The sequence below is a fragment of the Solea solea genome, chromosome 3 (assembly GCF_958295425.1).
Source record: "Solea solea chromosome 3, fSolSol10.1, whole genome shotgun sequence".
Lineage (NCBI taxonomy): Eukaryota > Metazoa > Chordata > Actinopteri > Pleuronectiformes > Soleidae > Solea > Solea solea.
The window spans coordinates 12,240,222-12,254,742 of record NC_081136.1 but is presented as its reverse complement, the minus strand read 5'-3'; the positions used below and the strand labels follow the sequence as shown (position 1 = coordinate 12,254,742).

Here is a 14,521-nt window from a genome sequence, read left to right as displayed (position 1 = left end):
TTTTTTAATGGAAACCAAACATTTTCTACTTATGCATGGGCGTTATATTAAAGTTTTGCAGTAAATCCTCCTAAATGTTACAGACTGGACCTTTAACACAATCCAGATGTTTTTATGATGAAAATACATGATCCTTTCACTTTCTCCTACATTATGCTGCAAATATTGTGCACTTTGTTTAGAATGTGTATTTTTTCCCCCACTTTCTCAACTACATAACCCTGGATGTGAAGATTAAATTGGGAATTCTAGTAGGTTATTATTTGGTGCAATAAAAATAGGATTAAAATGTCAAGACTGACAAAAAGAGACAGACTCGATGGGTCAAGCATGTGTCTGCCCAGGCCCACCAACTACAGATGACATTAGACAAGAGCGTGAAGGCAGCACCTGTGTGATATTTTGGCCCAAATCCAATGTCCACACTCGATGACTCACAGATTTTGTCCTGGTCCCAGTGTCCCCATAAATCCTCAGGTCCTGAACCCTCACAGAGTTTGATGACATCTGAAGTTTCAAGAGGCTGCAAGGGCTCAAAATGATATTAACAAGAATTAACACTTTATGCTCCCAATTATTTTAGCTTGACACAATAAATGAGGCTTAATTTGGGACTTTTTTTTATGTTGTTTACTTTTTGTCGACTTTAAGAGTGCAGGAAAAGTTATTGAAACATATCATCATTGTGGAATATATAACATAAATGGCTGATTAATTAGACCTCAAAATGGCCACTAGAGGGCCCTCAAGTCAGCATTTCTGTGGACTTTGCCAAAGAGAATTGTGTATAGTTTTAGTGTGTGGATAACAAACTAAGTCTCACACAGAAAAACAAGCTTAGAAGGCGTTACCAACCCTGGTGTTGACATTACGAGACAATACTTGATCATCAACCATGTCTTTTAAACGTGTTGTACAATTATGACAAGATAAAGATATTTCTCCATTAATCTCACAACGTGGAAACTTGTATTGTTAGCACAAAGAGTACAAGTAAAGGCATTCAACTGTAAGCATGCAATACAAACACAAGGAAGTGTGAAAAATTAATAGGAAATATTAAACATTAAGACTATAAGAGTGCACATATTTTAAAGTCGACAGTATATAGTAGAAAGTCCCAAACTCAAACTCCAAATAATGGAGCATAAAGTGTTGTCCCTCTCCTGTTAATTAAGCAATATCACACTAGTGAGAGTGCTGAATATCAGTGAATCCTAATACGACTACACTACAGTCGTGCTGATAGTGTGATATTGCTTTTATCCACCAGCTTTATAAATGCAATTTTACAGTTGAAAATTAGAAGCTACTGTACAACAGGTAATGATCTGTTGTTTTTGTCGTTGTTAATTTAACCAGTTGTATGGCTCCAGAAACGAAAATAGTTCCACAACCCCACCAAATTAACTGTTGCCTAATGAGGAATACCTCAAATTGTAGCAGCCATGAATGCAGCTCTGAGGTAGGCTCCACCCACCTGATTAGTGTCTATATGAAGCACCTGTGTTCATTTATCAACAGTCCATAGGTGGCGGTAATGAGGCTCAAGAGCTGACGCACCTGTGCTTTTACACCTGCACTGATGAGGTGCTTCAAGACGAGGAGGAGGCAGCGGCGGCTCTTCCACCACTATCCCAGCAACAAGTGAAGTTGAGGCGGACAGCTCCTTGCAGAGTCATGGCTGTTGTTTGCTAGTCCTGGAGTGTACCTGCTTGGTTTGTCATGGACGCATGTGGACAAAATGAAAGAGTGAAGCGCTTAATTGACGCTGAGAACTTGGAGGAACGCTCCGAGAAGCTCCGAGGAGGGCAACGCTGTGCTACCATGGTTTTGAGGTAGGACCAGTGTAATGCTATTAATGTTAGCTGTTAGCATACGGAAAAAGTTGTCTATCTGTTACAAGAAGCATGTTGCTGGCTAATGCAGTTGTGTTCATTTAACCGTTGTGGTCAAGCTATCGGGCTATCGTTTTAAACGACCTGACGCTGGATTTTAACGTCGTAACAGAGGCTTTTACGTTTAAAAAAAGCTTTCGAAACAACAAATCAAATTTGTAAGGATATCGACATCCGGTTTCAAAATAAAACAAGACCGCTGTATCCCTGAGTGCACGTTTGAAAGCACATATTTGAATTTGGAAAAGTCCTCAGAGCTATACGTTTTAGAGACCTAATAACTTGACTTTGAGAAACTTTATAAAGAGAGACTTAAGCATGACTAATAAAGTTGTGTCCAGCACATTGATATTTACTAGTGTACTGGAAATAATTTTTACTGTACACTATTAGAGAAATTTCAAAATTCAAGTCCCACATTTGCACTTCTCAAATTGAAATAAAAAACTTTGAGCAAAATGTCCATACATCTGTAATTCGTTGCTTCAATAGCAGTCTTGTGTGACTGAGCACGTCCTGCAGAGAGGTGTGTGTTTTACAGTTTGCTGACTAATCCTAAAATGTTTTCTTGTGAAATGAAGATGTTATAATTATTAGAGTTATTATTTTTGTTTCTCTCCTGTATGTAGGAAATAAACGGTGCATAGGCATGTGTGTGTGAAATAGTAAAAGTGGATTCTCAATTGGATTTATTACATATTATCAATATAATCATGCATTTTTAGAACAGAGAAGGGAAAGCGGCGAAAGGGACGATCAAGGTAAAAAGATAACGCTTTTTGTGTCGGATACCGATCTCATAACCTTGAGAATCTTTTGATACTGATTTCAGTGTGGTAGTGTGTTTTCACATCTTTTAAATTATTTGAAATAGACTTACATTGCTCGTCCTCAGTAAGCAGGTTTGACACAATACCACTGCAGAGCTCCTGATTTGCTGGCACTTTGTTCGCATACCTGATTTGGGCTTGAATAAATACTCGTGTTTTTTTTTTTTAATATACATTATCACAGAAAACCTCACTTTAAACTCACTCCTTTTTGCCTTTTGTGGAGCCCAGCTCAATAAAGCCTGAAATTTCGCAATCGCCCACTGTCAAGGGACACCCACCTCTCCTCGTGCCCCCCCATCACCAAACCACTCAATGACAATAACAGTCCACCAGGGGAGTGATGTTGGGGGAACAATTGCAGGTCTGTTCAATAGGTCTGGCAGCAAATTGCTTTTTAATGTGTCGCACAATAGCCCAAAACAAAGCGGATTGTTGTCCGCAAGCCGTGCAAGGCCATTTAAGTGAGTGTGATACATGACTCACAGAGGAGTCCAGGTGTCAATGCCACTGTGGGAAGAAAAAGTAGACAGCAGTGGTGATGACGGGGGGGGGGGGGGGGCATCTTCGAATGGCTGACTGTAGAATAATGCTCAGTAAGTTAGTTGTACTTATTTAAGTTGTTGAAGTGAGTTTTTTTTCAAAGATTTGTATGAAATTCTTGGTATATTTTTTTAGTTTAGCTGTGTCTAAGGCACTGATCAGTGCATATCCTCTCAATAGAGTTTGTCGACTAGTTTGCACAAGACTGAAATTTCTATATGAAATATGTCGCCTGTATGACACGACATGCAGGTGCAAAATGTTCTATTTAGGCCTCGCCATGTATTTGTTGGTCTTATATGTTGATCTAGAGTTGAGTGGGAGGTGAGTTAAAACTTGAACCCCAAAAACCTATTTCGGTTAGCTCTCTAAAAAGGTCTTGTATTGTTGGCCATGAAATGTGGTGCAGATCTACATGAAACCATACTCATCTACATAGCATGTTAAAAAACTCTCTATCTATGCTTTGTCTATGCCTCCTGCTAGCAACGCAACATCGTAAAACTTGCACTGTTTTTACATCATTTTTTGTGCAGTTTGACTTCAGCATTGAGCTAAAATGAATGAATGTTAACATTCTCTCACAAAATTATACTCTGAGAGTCGCGGTTTGACAGATGTCATGTCAGCTTTTGAAAATCGGAAATTCACCGACATCGTCTGCAACCAGGCTCCTGTTGGATGATACCGCAGCTGTCAGTCACGCTGATGTTTGCTCATACAGTACGTGTCACGCTTTATTGTCTATTTGCTAATAAAAGGGAACATCATTCACAAAATTGACACCATGTTCTAATAAAGAAGACCTAAAACTATGATTAAGACCATTAACGGCTCAGAAAAATTATGGTGTTATAAATCCACCCATCAAATGTATTTTTTTTTTTTTTTTTTACAACTTGTGGAGTCATCAACTGCTACTTCTGTCCAACTTCCTGAGCTTCACTTTTCAAATCTGAATACTACATCCATTTTTTAATGCAGTCTATGACTGATCTTATTATACTTATTCTTATAAGTATGGCCACGCACCAAAAACTTTCTTCCGAACTAAAGGCGTGTAGGGCACCACCACTTATTGAAACAAATCTATATAAAAATGTGAAGATAGTTTCAGAATTTTGCATAGGGGAATTGTTTTTTTGTTTCCACCGAGGGGTTGCAGCACACACACACCACACACCCCTGTTGTAACGCATCAACCAATCGCCTTAAGCCCTCAGCGCCACATCTGCTGCATCCGTACAACAGAGAGGCAGCGCGCAGTAGGACGCATCTAAACTCGAGGACCTTGTCTTGAATAATATTAATTAAACCTCCCTAACTAATTGTGTGTTACTTTTTGCTGTCAACCAATTATGTTTTACACTCTTGGGGGAGAAAGCGGTGAGATCCCCCTGCTCACTGTGAAATTCCAGCTGTCATTGAATTTCAGTGAGCGTGTATTTAATTAACATACGTAGGCCACTGGAGCATATCAATATTTATTCCTCTTCCAGACAAGACAGTGATGCGTTTGTCCCGCCAACAGTGAACCGGCGACGCGCTGCGAGTTGACACGACATGCGGGCCAAAATGTTTTATTGAGGCCTCGCCATGTATTTGTTGATCTTACAGCAAATGACACGCTGACATTGCAAATAGTCCGCCTGTATGACATTACGTATGTAGATTCACTAATTCAAATTGCTTCGGTGGCATGAATTTGTTGAGAGCAGATATTGATGTGCTTTGTCCCCCGCCCCTTTCCCTCTTCTCCGCACAATCCGTTTGTCTTGTGTGTCTTTGCAGTGTTGTTCTTTTATCAAGCGCTGGTCTTGACAGCACAACAGAAATCATCCATCATCTAGATTTACCCCCACAACTGTAATATCTAGCAGACAGTCCGATGCCATAACTCCACAGGCGAGAAATGCATTTTAGAGGCAGGTGATGGTCTCTCTCTTTTGTGTGTGTGTGTGTGTGTGTGTGTGTGTGTGTGTGTGTGTGTGTGTGTGTGTGTGTGTGTGTGTGTGTGTGTGTGTGTGTGTGTGTGTGTGTGTGTGTGTGTGTGTGTGTGTGTGTGTGTGTGTGTGTGTGTGTGTGTGTGTGTGTGTGTGTGTGTGTGTGTGTGTGTGTGTGTGTGTGTGTGTGTGTGTGTGTGTGTGTGTTTTCACACTAGCTAGAAGCATGAAGACAGTGGGTGGGGGATAATAGTGACAGAGTGAGCTAAACTTTAGCTGCCATGCCACAGGCAACTGGCCGGATACTTCCTCCTCTTCCTCCTCCTCGCTAGGTCAGCAGAAAAAGTGCACGGAACAGCATCAATTGATTCATCCATGATATGAGGAGGAAGAGAAGGCCCCATCTCTGTGCAGCAAGCCTCCTCCTCCCTTCCCTTTACTTTCATTCCAGCCTCCACCTGCTTTTTTTTTTTCCTGAGCGCTGTCACACGTAATGAGACCCGAGCTGGAGACGGGGCGAATCGAGAAGCCAAAAGACGGCCAGCGCGGCACAAATGACGGCTGCCGAGGACCTGCGGAACCACAGTGGAAGTGGTACATATTTTAGCATAATGCTCGCCGTCCCTTGCGCTTCACACAGTAAAAGAGCTGTGTATTATTCAATGATGCGTTCACCGATCTAATGGTCCCTTAAGGCTTGCAAGGTCACAGGTTCAAACAATGTCACATGTGTCCACTAATGATTCCCTACTAGGAGAGGTTTTTGGATTTGTGGAGGATGCAAAAGTAATAAGACCTCCCAATTGTAGATCATATTCAAACAACAATATGTTTTAAACTAATGGCAAGATAATCTCTTTGACCATGTCGTGCAGCACTAGTTTATTTTTCGGAGATGTAATTATTCTACAGAAACTGCCTCCTAGATGCCAAATCAATATTGAAGTGAAAGATGGGGTTATTGTTAGCACTTTAAATGTATGATGGTGTCATTTTTCTATCCACAATACACTGTGCAGCCAGTTATAACAGTCCAAAAAGTTATTTATCTCCACTTTGAATTACCCGTTTTTCCATAGCTGTTGGATAGATGGCTACTAGCGTTAACCTTGCACTTGTAAGAGTCTAGAACTTTACAAAAAAAAGGGTCTTTTGAATACTCTCAGAATTGTGTGCCTAGATGCTTGAATCAATTTTGCAGAATGAAATGGGCTGAAAACTGAGCCCTTTCCAAGCCCCGTGTCAAGGAAGCGTGTTTAGCTTCAGCCGCTTGGTTAATAATTTTGCTTTTTTTAATTTCACATATAACCAGCTCAGTTGGTAGAAGTTCAGGGAAAAAAATAACTGGGCCGGTCGACCACAGCCACTCAAAAGGTGTGAAAAGAGATAAGTACAGACCTGTCACTGACAAGACTCTGTTAGTCCACGTAAATACATCACACATTTCACAAATTTATGCACCAGAGATGATAAAATGAGAACATTTATTTTCACACTAGTGCACTTTAGTGCTTGAGTGTTGAGGACTTTCCCTCCATCTCATCCCTTCACATCACTTTAAGCTACAACAACATTTTAAGAGCTTCATTTTAATGACAAGTGCAATCGTGCCAACCTGAGATTAGCAGAGAGATCGTAAAAGTGAAATAATTACCAGAAAACGTGATTAGAATGTCATTTGTCTGACAGCGGCTAATTAGTGACGTCCCTCCTCATCATCCCTGCTCCGATGACAGTAGTTAATGGCAAGGGACCAAAACCTTCTCTGTGAACTTTGCCTACTCTGGAACACACGGACAAGATGGTCCTTTTACAAGTTGTGTCACTTGACTCTGAGTTTTTAACAGTCTTCATATAAGACCTCATTGTCGCACTGGCTTTGTCTTCCTCTTGACCTTCACATCTCCTGTCTAATTTGCTTTGATGAACAATGAATCTGTGGCTCTGACAAAGTCACTTTACACGACTGCCCAAGGAAATGGCAGCTTTTGGGCTCATGATGTTAAAGTTCAGCAGAAGTGACAAAAGTACTCGCAGTACTGTTTTGTAACTTGAGGAACATACAGATTTTAATAGCAACTTTTCTCAGATCATTATGTTTTTTGTCACTAGCTTGTTGTCCTCTGCAGCCTGAACTATATATAAGTTGTTTGTACAAGGAACTTTTTGGGTTTATTCTGACAAAAAGTGTTGCTCTTGGGGCTCTTTTTTTCAGATTTTTTTGTTACAGTACAGTTACAAAGTATTTGTAGTTGCACCACTGAATTTCAGACAAATGACCCTACACAGAGGGTGAGTTCTCTGTAGTAGCATGGGGGAACGTTAATCAGAAAGTTGTAGACATCATAATTAGAGCTGCAACTAACGATTATTAATCGTTTGGTCCATAAAAAATATCAGAAAACCTTAAAAAATGTTGATCAGTGTTTGTCAAACCTGGAAATCATGCTGTTCTCAAATGTATTGTTTTGTCCACTAACCGAAATGATTAACTTTTAATGATTCCTTTGTTAGCAAAGAAATTAAGAAAATACTCATTTAAGAAGCTTAAACAATCGGACATCTTGTTTTGATCATGGAAAAAGGTTTGAACCGATTAATCGATTATCAACAGTTGTCGATTAATTTAGTAATCGATGAATAATATTGCTAATATAATGTGTGGAGTGATGTTGTTACAACGGTTGGATATATTTATACCGCTCAAGCTCCGTGGATTTAAAGAGCACAATGAACTCTGACAACTTCAAACTGTTATTAGTGCTGTTAATTTTTTTTTCCTGCCAACATGGCAGTGTAAACAAACAGATTCAGTTACGTCCGGAGTTCTCATAGCGTCATAATTTTGCTGCTAGCTTTTCTTTTCTAAACGTGACGTGTTTCCCACTGAGCCTCCTTTTCTAGTTGTTCAAAGACTTTGTCTGCACTTATGGGTTTGTTTCTCAATCATAGTGCTTACATTGGCAGTTTTAGTTTTGGCTTATTTGTATTCTTCAGTCCATATGGTCTTATGATCTTTTTTCCCCCAATACCACAACGTCATGTCTGACATATACAGTATTATATATGTATATGTGTGTGTATATATTCACAACATTATGTCAAACAGCAACTGTATAAGCAGTTGAAATTTGGAAATAATTTGCAATGCATTCAACTTTTCCAAGTAAAAGATTGGACAATGAAATGAAAGGCTGTACTATATGACAGCTGTAACAACAGAGGCTGCACCAACACAGTATGAAGATATTTAACAATTAGAAGGTGGAACCCACCGTCAGCAGGATGAAAATGAAACCCAAGCGTATTGTTTTTTTTTTCCTTTCACCAGGTGCAGCATGTAATTAGGCACCAGGATGTAATGTAAACAGTGTTGCTGGAATTATCCAGTATTCACAGTTTTAAAATAATATCACAATCAACAATACAAGTACAGACACATGTTGGTTGATGGTTGAATATTTGTTAATTTATTCAATTACAGGTCATTCTAAATTCATTTGAACTTGCATGAACAATATACTGAAAAAAATGTGTGGTCCGTTGCAGCAGTAATTTGTCTCTATGTGGCGAATCCACCAGTAAATATTAGTCACTTTAAACACAGCCTCTGGTCCAGACGCCCTCTGACCCCTTTGGGGCCCTTATGTGGGTGCTCTGATGTCAGTTAACTAATGACTCCATTTTCACAATGGTCTTTAAAGCATTTTATTTATGGCAGTAAAATTACCAATAAACCCAAGTACAGAACCCTGAAAAGAATGTAAACCACAAAGGTATAGGGCTGCGACACTTAATCAATAGTTCTATTTTCTACTAAATCTCCCGTGATTTTGATAATAAACAGTTAGGCTTAGGACCGATTCCATAAAGAAGAATAGTTGTAGGACGTGTTTGTCAGTGGCACTGTTTCTCTGGTCTATAAACTGGTTGTAAAAGTATGTAAGTATGTGTATGTGTGCTGGCGATATCTTCTAATTATGGTGTGTTGTATGTGTGCTCATGGGGCTGGTAGCCGCTTCCACCTGGATGTGTTGATAACTTCTGTCATTCGCCAATGTGACGGAGTCACTGACTGCAGATACTGCACGCACAACGCACTGACACACACACACACACACCCCGCACTTTTCTCCTCCCCCTCTCTTGCTTCTTTCCCATCACCATTAATTAAGGCTGTCACCTGCATGACTGTCAGCATAGCCTTAGCTTACTCTCACTGTCTGGCTGCAAAACAAATTTCGGACAAAAAATATGGGATGCCTGTTGGGCTGGATTTACAACATTGGACAGAAAATGTGGATCAGATTTGCCTTTATTGTCTATTATTATTATTATTATTATTATTATTATTATTATTATTATTATTGTGTGTACCTACAACATAATAAGAAATTGATGCTCTATGGTACAGGCATAGAACAATAAGAGTAATGAAAATAAACGTCAGTTGAGTAGATCTGTATATTAATAATGTTCTATATCTTTGTTAAAGTGCATGTGTGGGAATTACCTCTTGAAATCTACCTTAATGAAGTCCATATTTTGTGTGCACTGTCCACCTTGTAATTTTGAAAGATGTGCATTTAAGAATACAAATGAGTATAAGGAAACCACATACATATGCTTATTGCACAGCATATGTATTGTCAATTTATTTTGGTAAAACATGAGATGGGAAGATAAAAACTGAGTTTGAAAAGCAAATATTGGATTGTTAATGTAATTCATACTGTGTTGGAACCAATATGTATTGTCAATACTACAAAACAAGCCAAAAAACAAACACCATATCCCTCAGCCTGCGAGTGTAACTCCACAAATTCCATGTATTTCACTCATGAGGCCCCCCCATCTGAGAGAATTGGCTGAATTAAAATATCCTAGCTGTTTATTAATACCACAGATTCTTCCCGGTTTTGGAGTCATTGCCGTGGACATTTTCTCTGCGACAACAGCATCTGTTCCCAGTGTCAGCACGGCTCCGCGTATCATGCAACAATAACAAGCCTGTAGTTACACAAAGGAGTTAGTGAACTATTGTACACGGAAGAGCAGAACAATTAATTACAGCCAGTGTGGTATGATGTGTAACTGAAATAAATTTCCCATCAAATTATCTGGGGAGACATCAAGCAAGTGAACTGCAGAGATGAGTGCTGAGCTTCAGTAGGCAAGGGGAGAAAGTTGATGCTTTGAATAATTGCAAGAAAAAAAGGAGAGTATAAGCAAAATTATAAGCAGGGAAACTGAAGGTTACATTTGACGATAATGGAGTTTGGTTTGGTGTGTAACATTAAGGACTATATATTAACCATGTTTGTATATGTTTATAGCTGCATTAATATAAAGCCTTTTTGTTTTTGTGGCCTCTGAATAAACATTTCTTTATCATGAGCTTTAAGGCAAGGGTGGCTGCCATCTTCTCTTCCACTGCCACATTTCTTCAGGAGGTCCAAAAAAGCGTGTGTGCATTTCATGTTTTATGGTGTGTGTGTGTCTGTGTGGGGGGGTGGGGTGGGGTGGGGCAACAGTAGCTCAGTGGTGGAGCAAGTCATCCTTTAATTTGAAGGTTGTGGGTTTGGTTCAGGGCTCGGTTCCGGGCTGCGCTAGTCTACGTACATGCTGATGTCTCCTTGGGCAAGACACTTTACCCTCCATTGTTGTACTGACAGTGTGTGAATGGCCATCAAAGATGTGTGGTAGAAATGAGCTGCACATTGATGTACTGTATGAATCTATGGGTGTGAATGGCAAAAACTGTACTGTAAACTGTACCATTTACACGTGTGGGAAAGAGGGAGTCATAATAAAAATGCTTTATTAGTTTATTTTATCTTTGCACTTTCTGATAAATGCACCATGTGCTTCAAATGTTTCAGCTGTTTATTTATATTATTGTATTTCATGAGCAAAATTACATTGACTGTTTATCTTCCACATGTCCACACAGCTGACATGATGCTTTTATCTTTACAGCCTGTGCTTGTGAAGCTGTTGTGATATTTACGGTTTTTGGGTCGTACCAGATTTTACACTTTTCTTTTTTCCAATACCCCTACTTGTTTTGACTAGTACTGAACTGAAGGCCAATATTAAGTATTGCATTTGCACATCCCTAGCTAACTAAGCCGCGTGTACAGTATATTAATGGCAACACATTGTCAAAGAGTGAACCAGAGCAAATTTACAGTGTGTGAAAATGTCGATTAAAGCATACTTGTTTTTTTGTCAAAACCGAGGTATGCTACAAGAACAAACCTGGATTCAGGTTGTCATTTGTCTTCCCTCTTAAATGCAGCTGAGCACAAAGAGAAGCGGACCGGGCCCCTTCAGATGCTTGTATCCCATAGGGCCTGTCTAAATAGTACTTTTTGATGAGATGCATGAGAATTTATCCCAAGGGAAAAGGAAGGTAGCAGCACCGTGGACCAACCTTATAGCAATCACTGAAGCTGTGCAAAAACCCCCAAAAGAACTGTGCAAGACATGTAAATTGATTTACTTGCAGCGCGTACAGGGTATGTTTACAACAAGCGGCTAAAAATATGCATTATACACAGGTGGCAGAATATATGAGAGCTTGCATTTTCTTTCTGTGCTTTTGCATGTTCCTTAATGTCACAGAAGTGTATTGATATTCACAATTGTCGGTTTACACCCCACTTATTTGCAAGTACTGTGTATATATTAGGTTAATGTGCTGAGGCGTATTTGCCGTTGTCACGAGGAAATCAATCAAATGTGCCGTGCGGTTCTTTAAAGTCACTATGACTGACCTACATGCAGTCAGGCTTCTCAAGAGATTAAGTTAACTACAAAGGCGAAAAACAAAACAGGGGTCGTAGCCCAAGCAAACAAAGACAATTGTTGTGTTGTCTCGATATTAATCGAGAGTGACTGAGCGAAGCATTCGTGGACTAGTCAAACAGATGGTTTGGCATGAAATCGAAAACAAGTTTTGATTAAATTAACAAAGAGCCTAATTCCAAAAAGCAAAAGAGAAGGCTAATGCTTAAAGTGTCTCATGTTGTTGTCTGGTTCAAGTTTCTCTGATTGTCTTCTCTTTCATGCCATTGTTGATTTTTAAAACGCCACAGAACAACAAAATGGAAAGATTTCAGTGGATTTGGTGACTCGCGTTCACAACTCATTCCTCAATGCTAACATTCAGAGCTAATATTGTCTTTGTAAATCACACTTATCATTCTTCTTCAACTTGTTCCAAACTTTTGTTTCAAATTCCTGGATTAACACTAATTTATATTAGATTATTATCATACTAAAGGACATGGATTATCTTTCATGTGGGGCTTTCACACTCTTTGACCTTATTAGCAGCAACGCTAAAGTAAAAGCTTGATGACGAGCCATTTTTTGATCAGTGAAGCTCAATGGCAGTAAATTAGCTGAGCAACAAGTTCTCTCCAGCGCTTTGGAATAAAAATGCTTATAGTTATCAGATTAAGTGTCCACTCTAGTGACTAATTCAGTCACTAGAGTGGCTCTCCTTTGTCCACATGTTCATCCTTTGCAAGGCTCTTACATGTAAGTCTTGCTTTAACACTTGATGGTTATTCGAGGTTAGCAGAGCAGTGTCTGTCATGGCTACATACAGTGTAGCAAGAGTGACTATTGTTGCTAAAGTGGTGATTAGGCGATATCCACTATATTCGTCCAACAAAACATCAGCACTCGGGTGAACTGTCTTGTTTGAGAGCTCTGTTTTGGATGGTGTTCTGTTTGATCTCAATAAATGAACATGACGTGATCGGCTAGCACCTGCTTTGGAATACTTAGTCATACCTGACACACTGCTCACTGACTAAATGACCTTTAGCAAAGATTTCATGGTACAGCAACAATAGTAGTATGTGCAATTTACCCAAAATCAATGAGATCATGTAATAAAATGTATGTTAAGTCCAGTTCTGTTACTAAGAATAATGTCAAATAATGGTGTAAAATGTAAATACATGCATTTTAGCTATGTTATCCGCCATAAGCCTACAGTATTTGTTCCACAATACTAGACTTGACTTTGGCTATAAGCAGTCATGCTTGTGTAGATCTAAAATCACTGTTGATCACACACAGGTGACTGAACACTTGCCCCGTGCAGAGGATGAGTCTCAGTACTTTGTCTCTCTGACAGCTCATACTATAGAGATGGTATAATGGAAAATGTTTGTTGCTTTTTAAACTGACTTTTTCCAACTGTGGCATGCCTTGAAACAGAGCTCTTGGACAGCATTACCAAAGTTTCTTGATATGTAGTTGGACAGGATAGATACTGCCCTGCCTCCAGCACCAGGCATCAATCACACCCACTGTTAAAGGATTATGCAACGCATACTTGTGCGCGTCGATGACTGAACTGGCATTCAGGTTACCCGCTGCTGGTCCACATGTGTTAGGACGAGCTGCTTATTCCCTGAACAGGACAACATCGACCTTTCAGCTATTCAGTATGCAAACGAACAATTGACATTACTCATCTCCAAGGTGTCACTGGGGATCCCCCTTCAACAAGCACAACAGGAGCAGGTGTAATATCAGCCATGCCTGCAACTTCAAAAAATACACACCACTAGATAGGCACTACATCTTCTTTCAGAAACTGTCTTCTTGTCAGTGGGTGGCAGGAAAAATCAAGCCAAAAATGTGAAAAAGAAATTTAGACACCTGTTTGTATCTTTCACGATACAGAGCGAAGGAGTACATAATCCCAAATGATGCTTGTCTGATGCTGTTGTCTGTCTGTCGTTGATAAAACTTGGTACCACAGATATTTAAATGTGAAGCTGAGATGTTTTTCTCCTATCAGGATCACTGTCTGATTTGGGATTTGCTGGTTGGAATGGCATGAAAACAAATCTGAGAGCTAAGGCTGCTCATGAATTACATGAATGCTCATTTTTTTTTTTTTTTTTTTTTTTTGTCGTTGCTTTTTTCCGAGACGCCACAGATCATAGTCTAATCCCTCTCTGCTGTCTATGCAAATCACACATCGCTGGGTTGATACCCATTCTCCTGCTCGGTTGTAGCTGGACACGGAGCTGTGTTGTTTACGTCGCCACTGACTCAGGGGACTATCAGGTTTATGCAGCGGTGCAGCGTGGGAGTTGGGATACACTAAGAAAGCCATTCAAGTCGAGCAGTCTGCATCATATACTGTATCTTTGCCCTTCGTTGCTCAACATTATCTTGCTTCCCTTGTTCTCAGGCATAATCAAAGGCGAGACATCACCTGAGCAATCATGACATAAAAGCAGCAAATACTTGCACATGCGTTTTGTCAATACAC

General features: G+C 39.7%; 1 long non-coding RNA gene across 1 annotated transcript in view; it reads left to right on the top strand.

Moving 5' to 3' along the window:
• The first annotated feature begins 1,537 nt into the window (after positions 1-1,537).
• Positions 1,538-14,521, top strand: part of LOC131456825 (uncharacterized) — a 235,203-nt gene continuing 222,219 nt past the window's right edge. The window contains exon 1 of the long non-coding RNA XR_009239940.1: positions 1,538-1,838. This is a non-coding gene — a long non-coding RNA (uncharacterized LOC131456825). The remainder of the gene's footprint in view (positions 1,839-14,521) is intronic.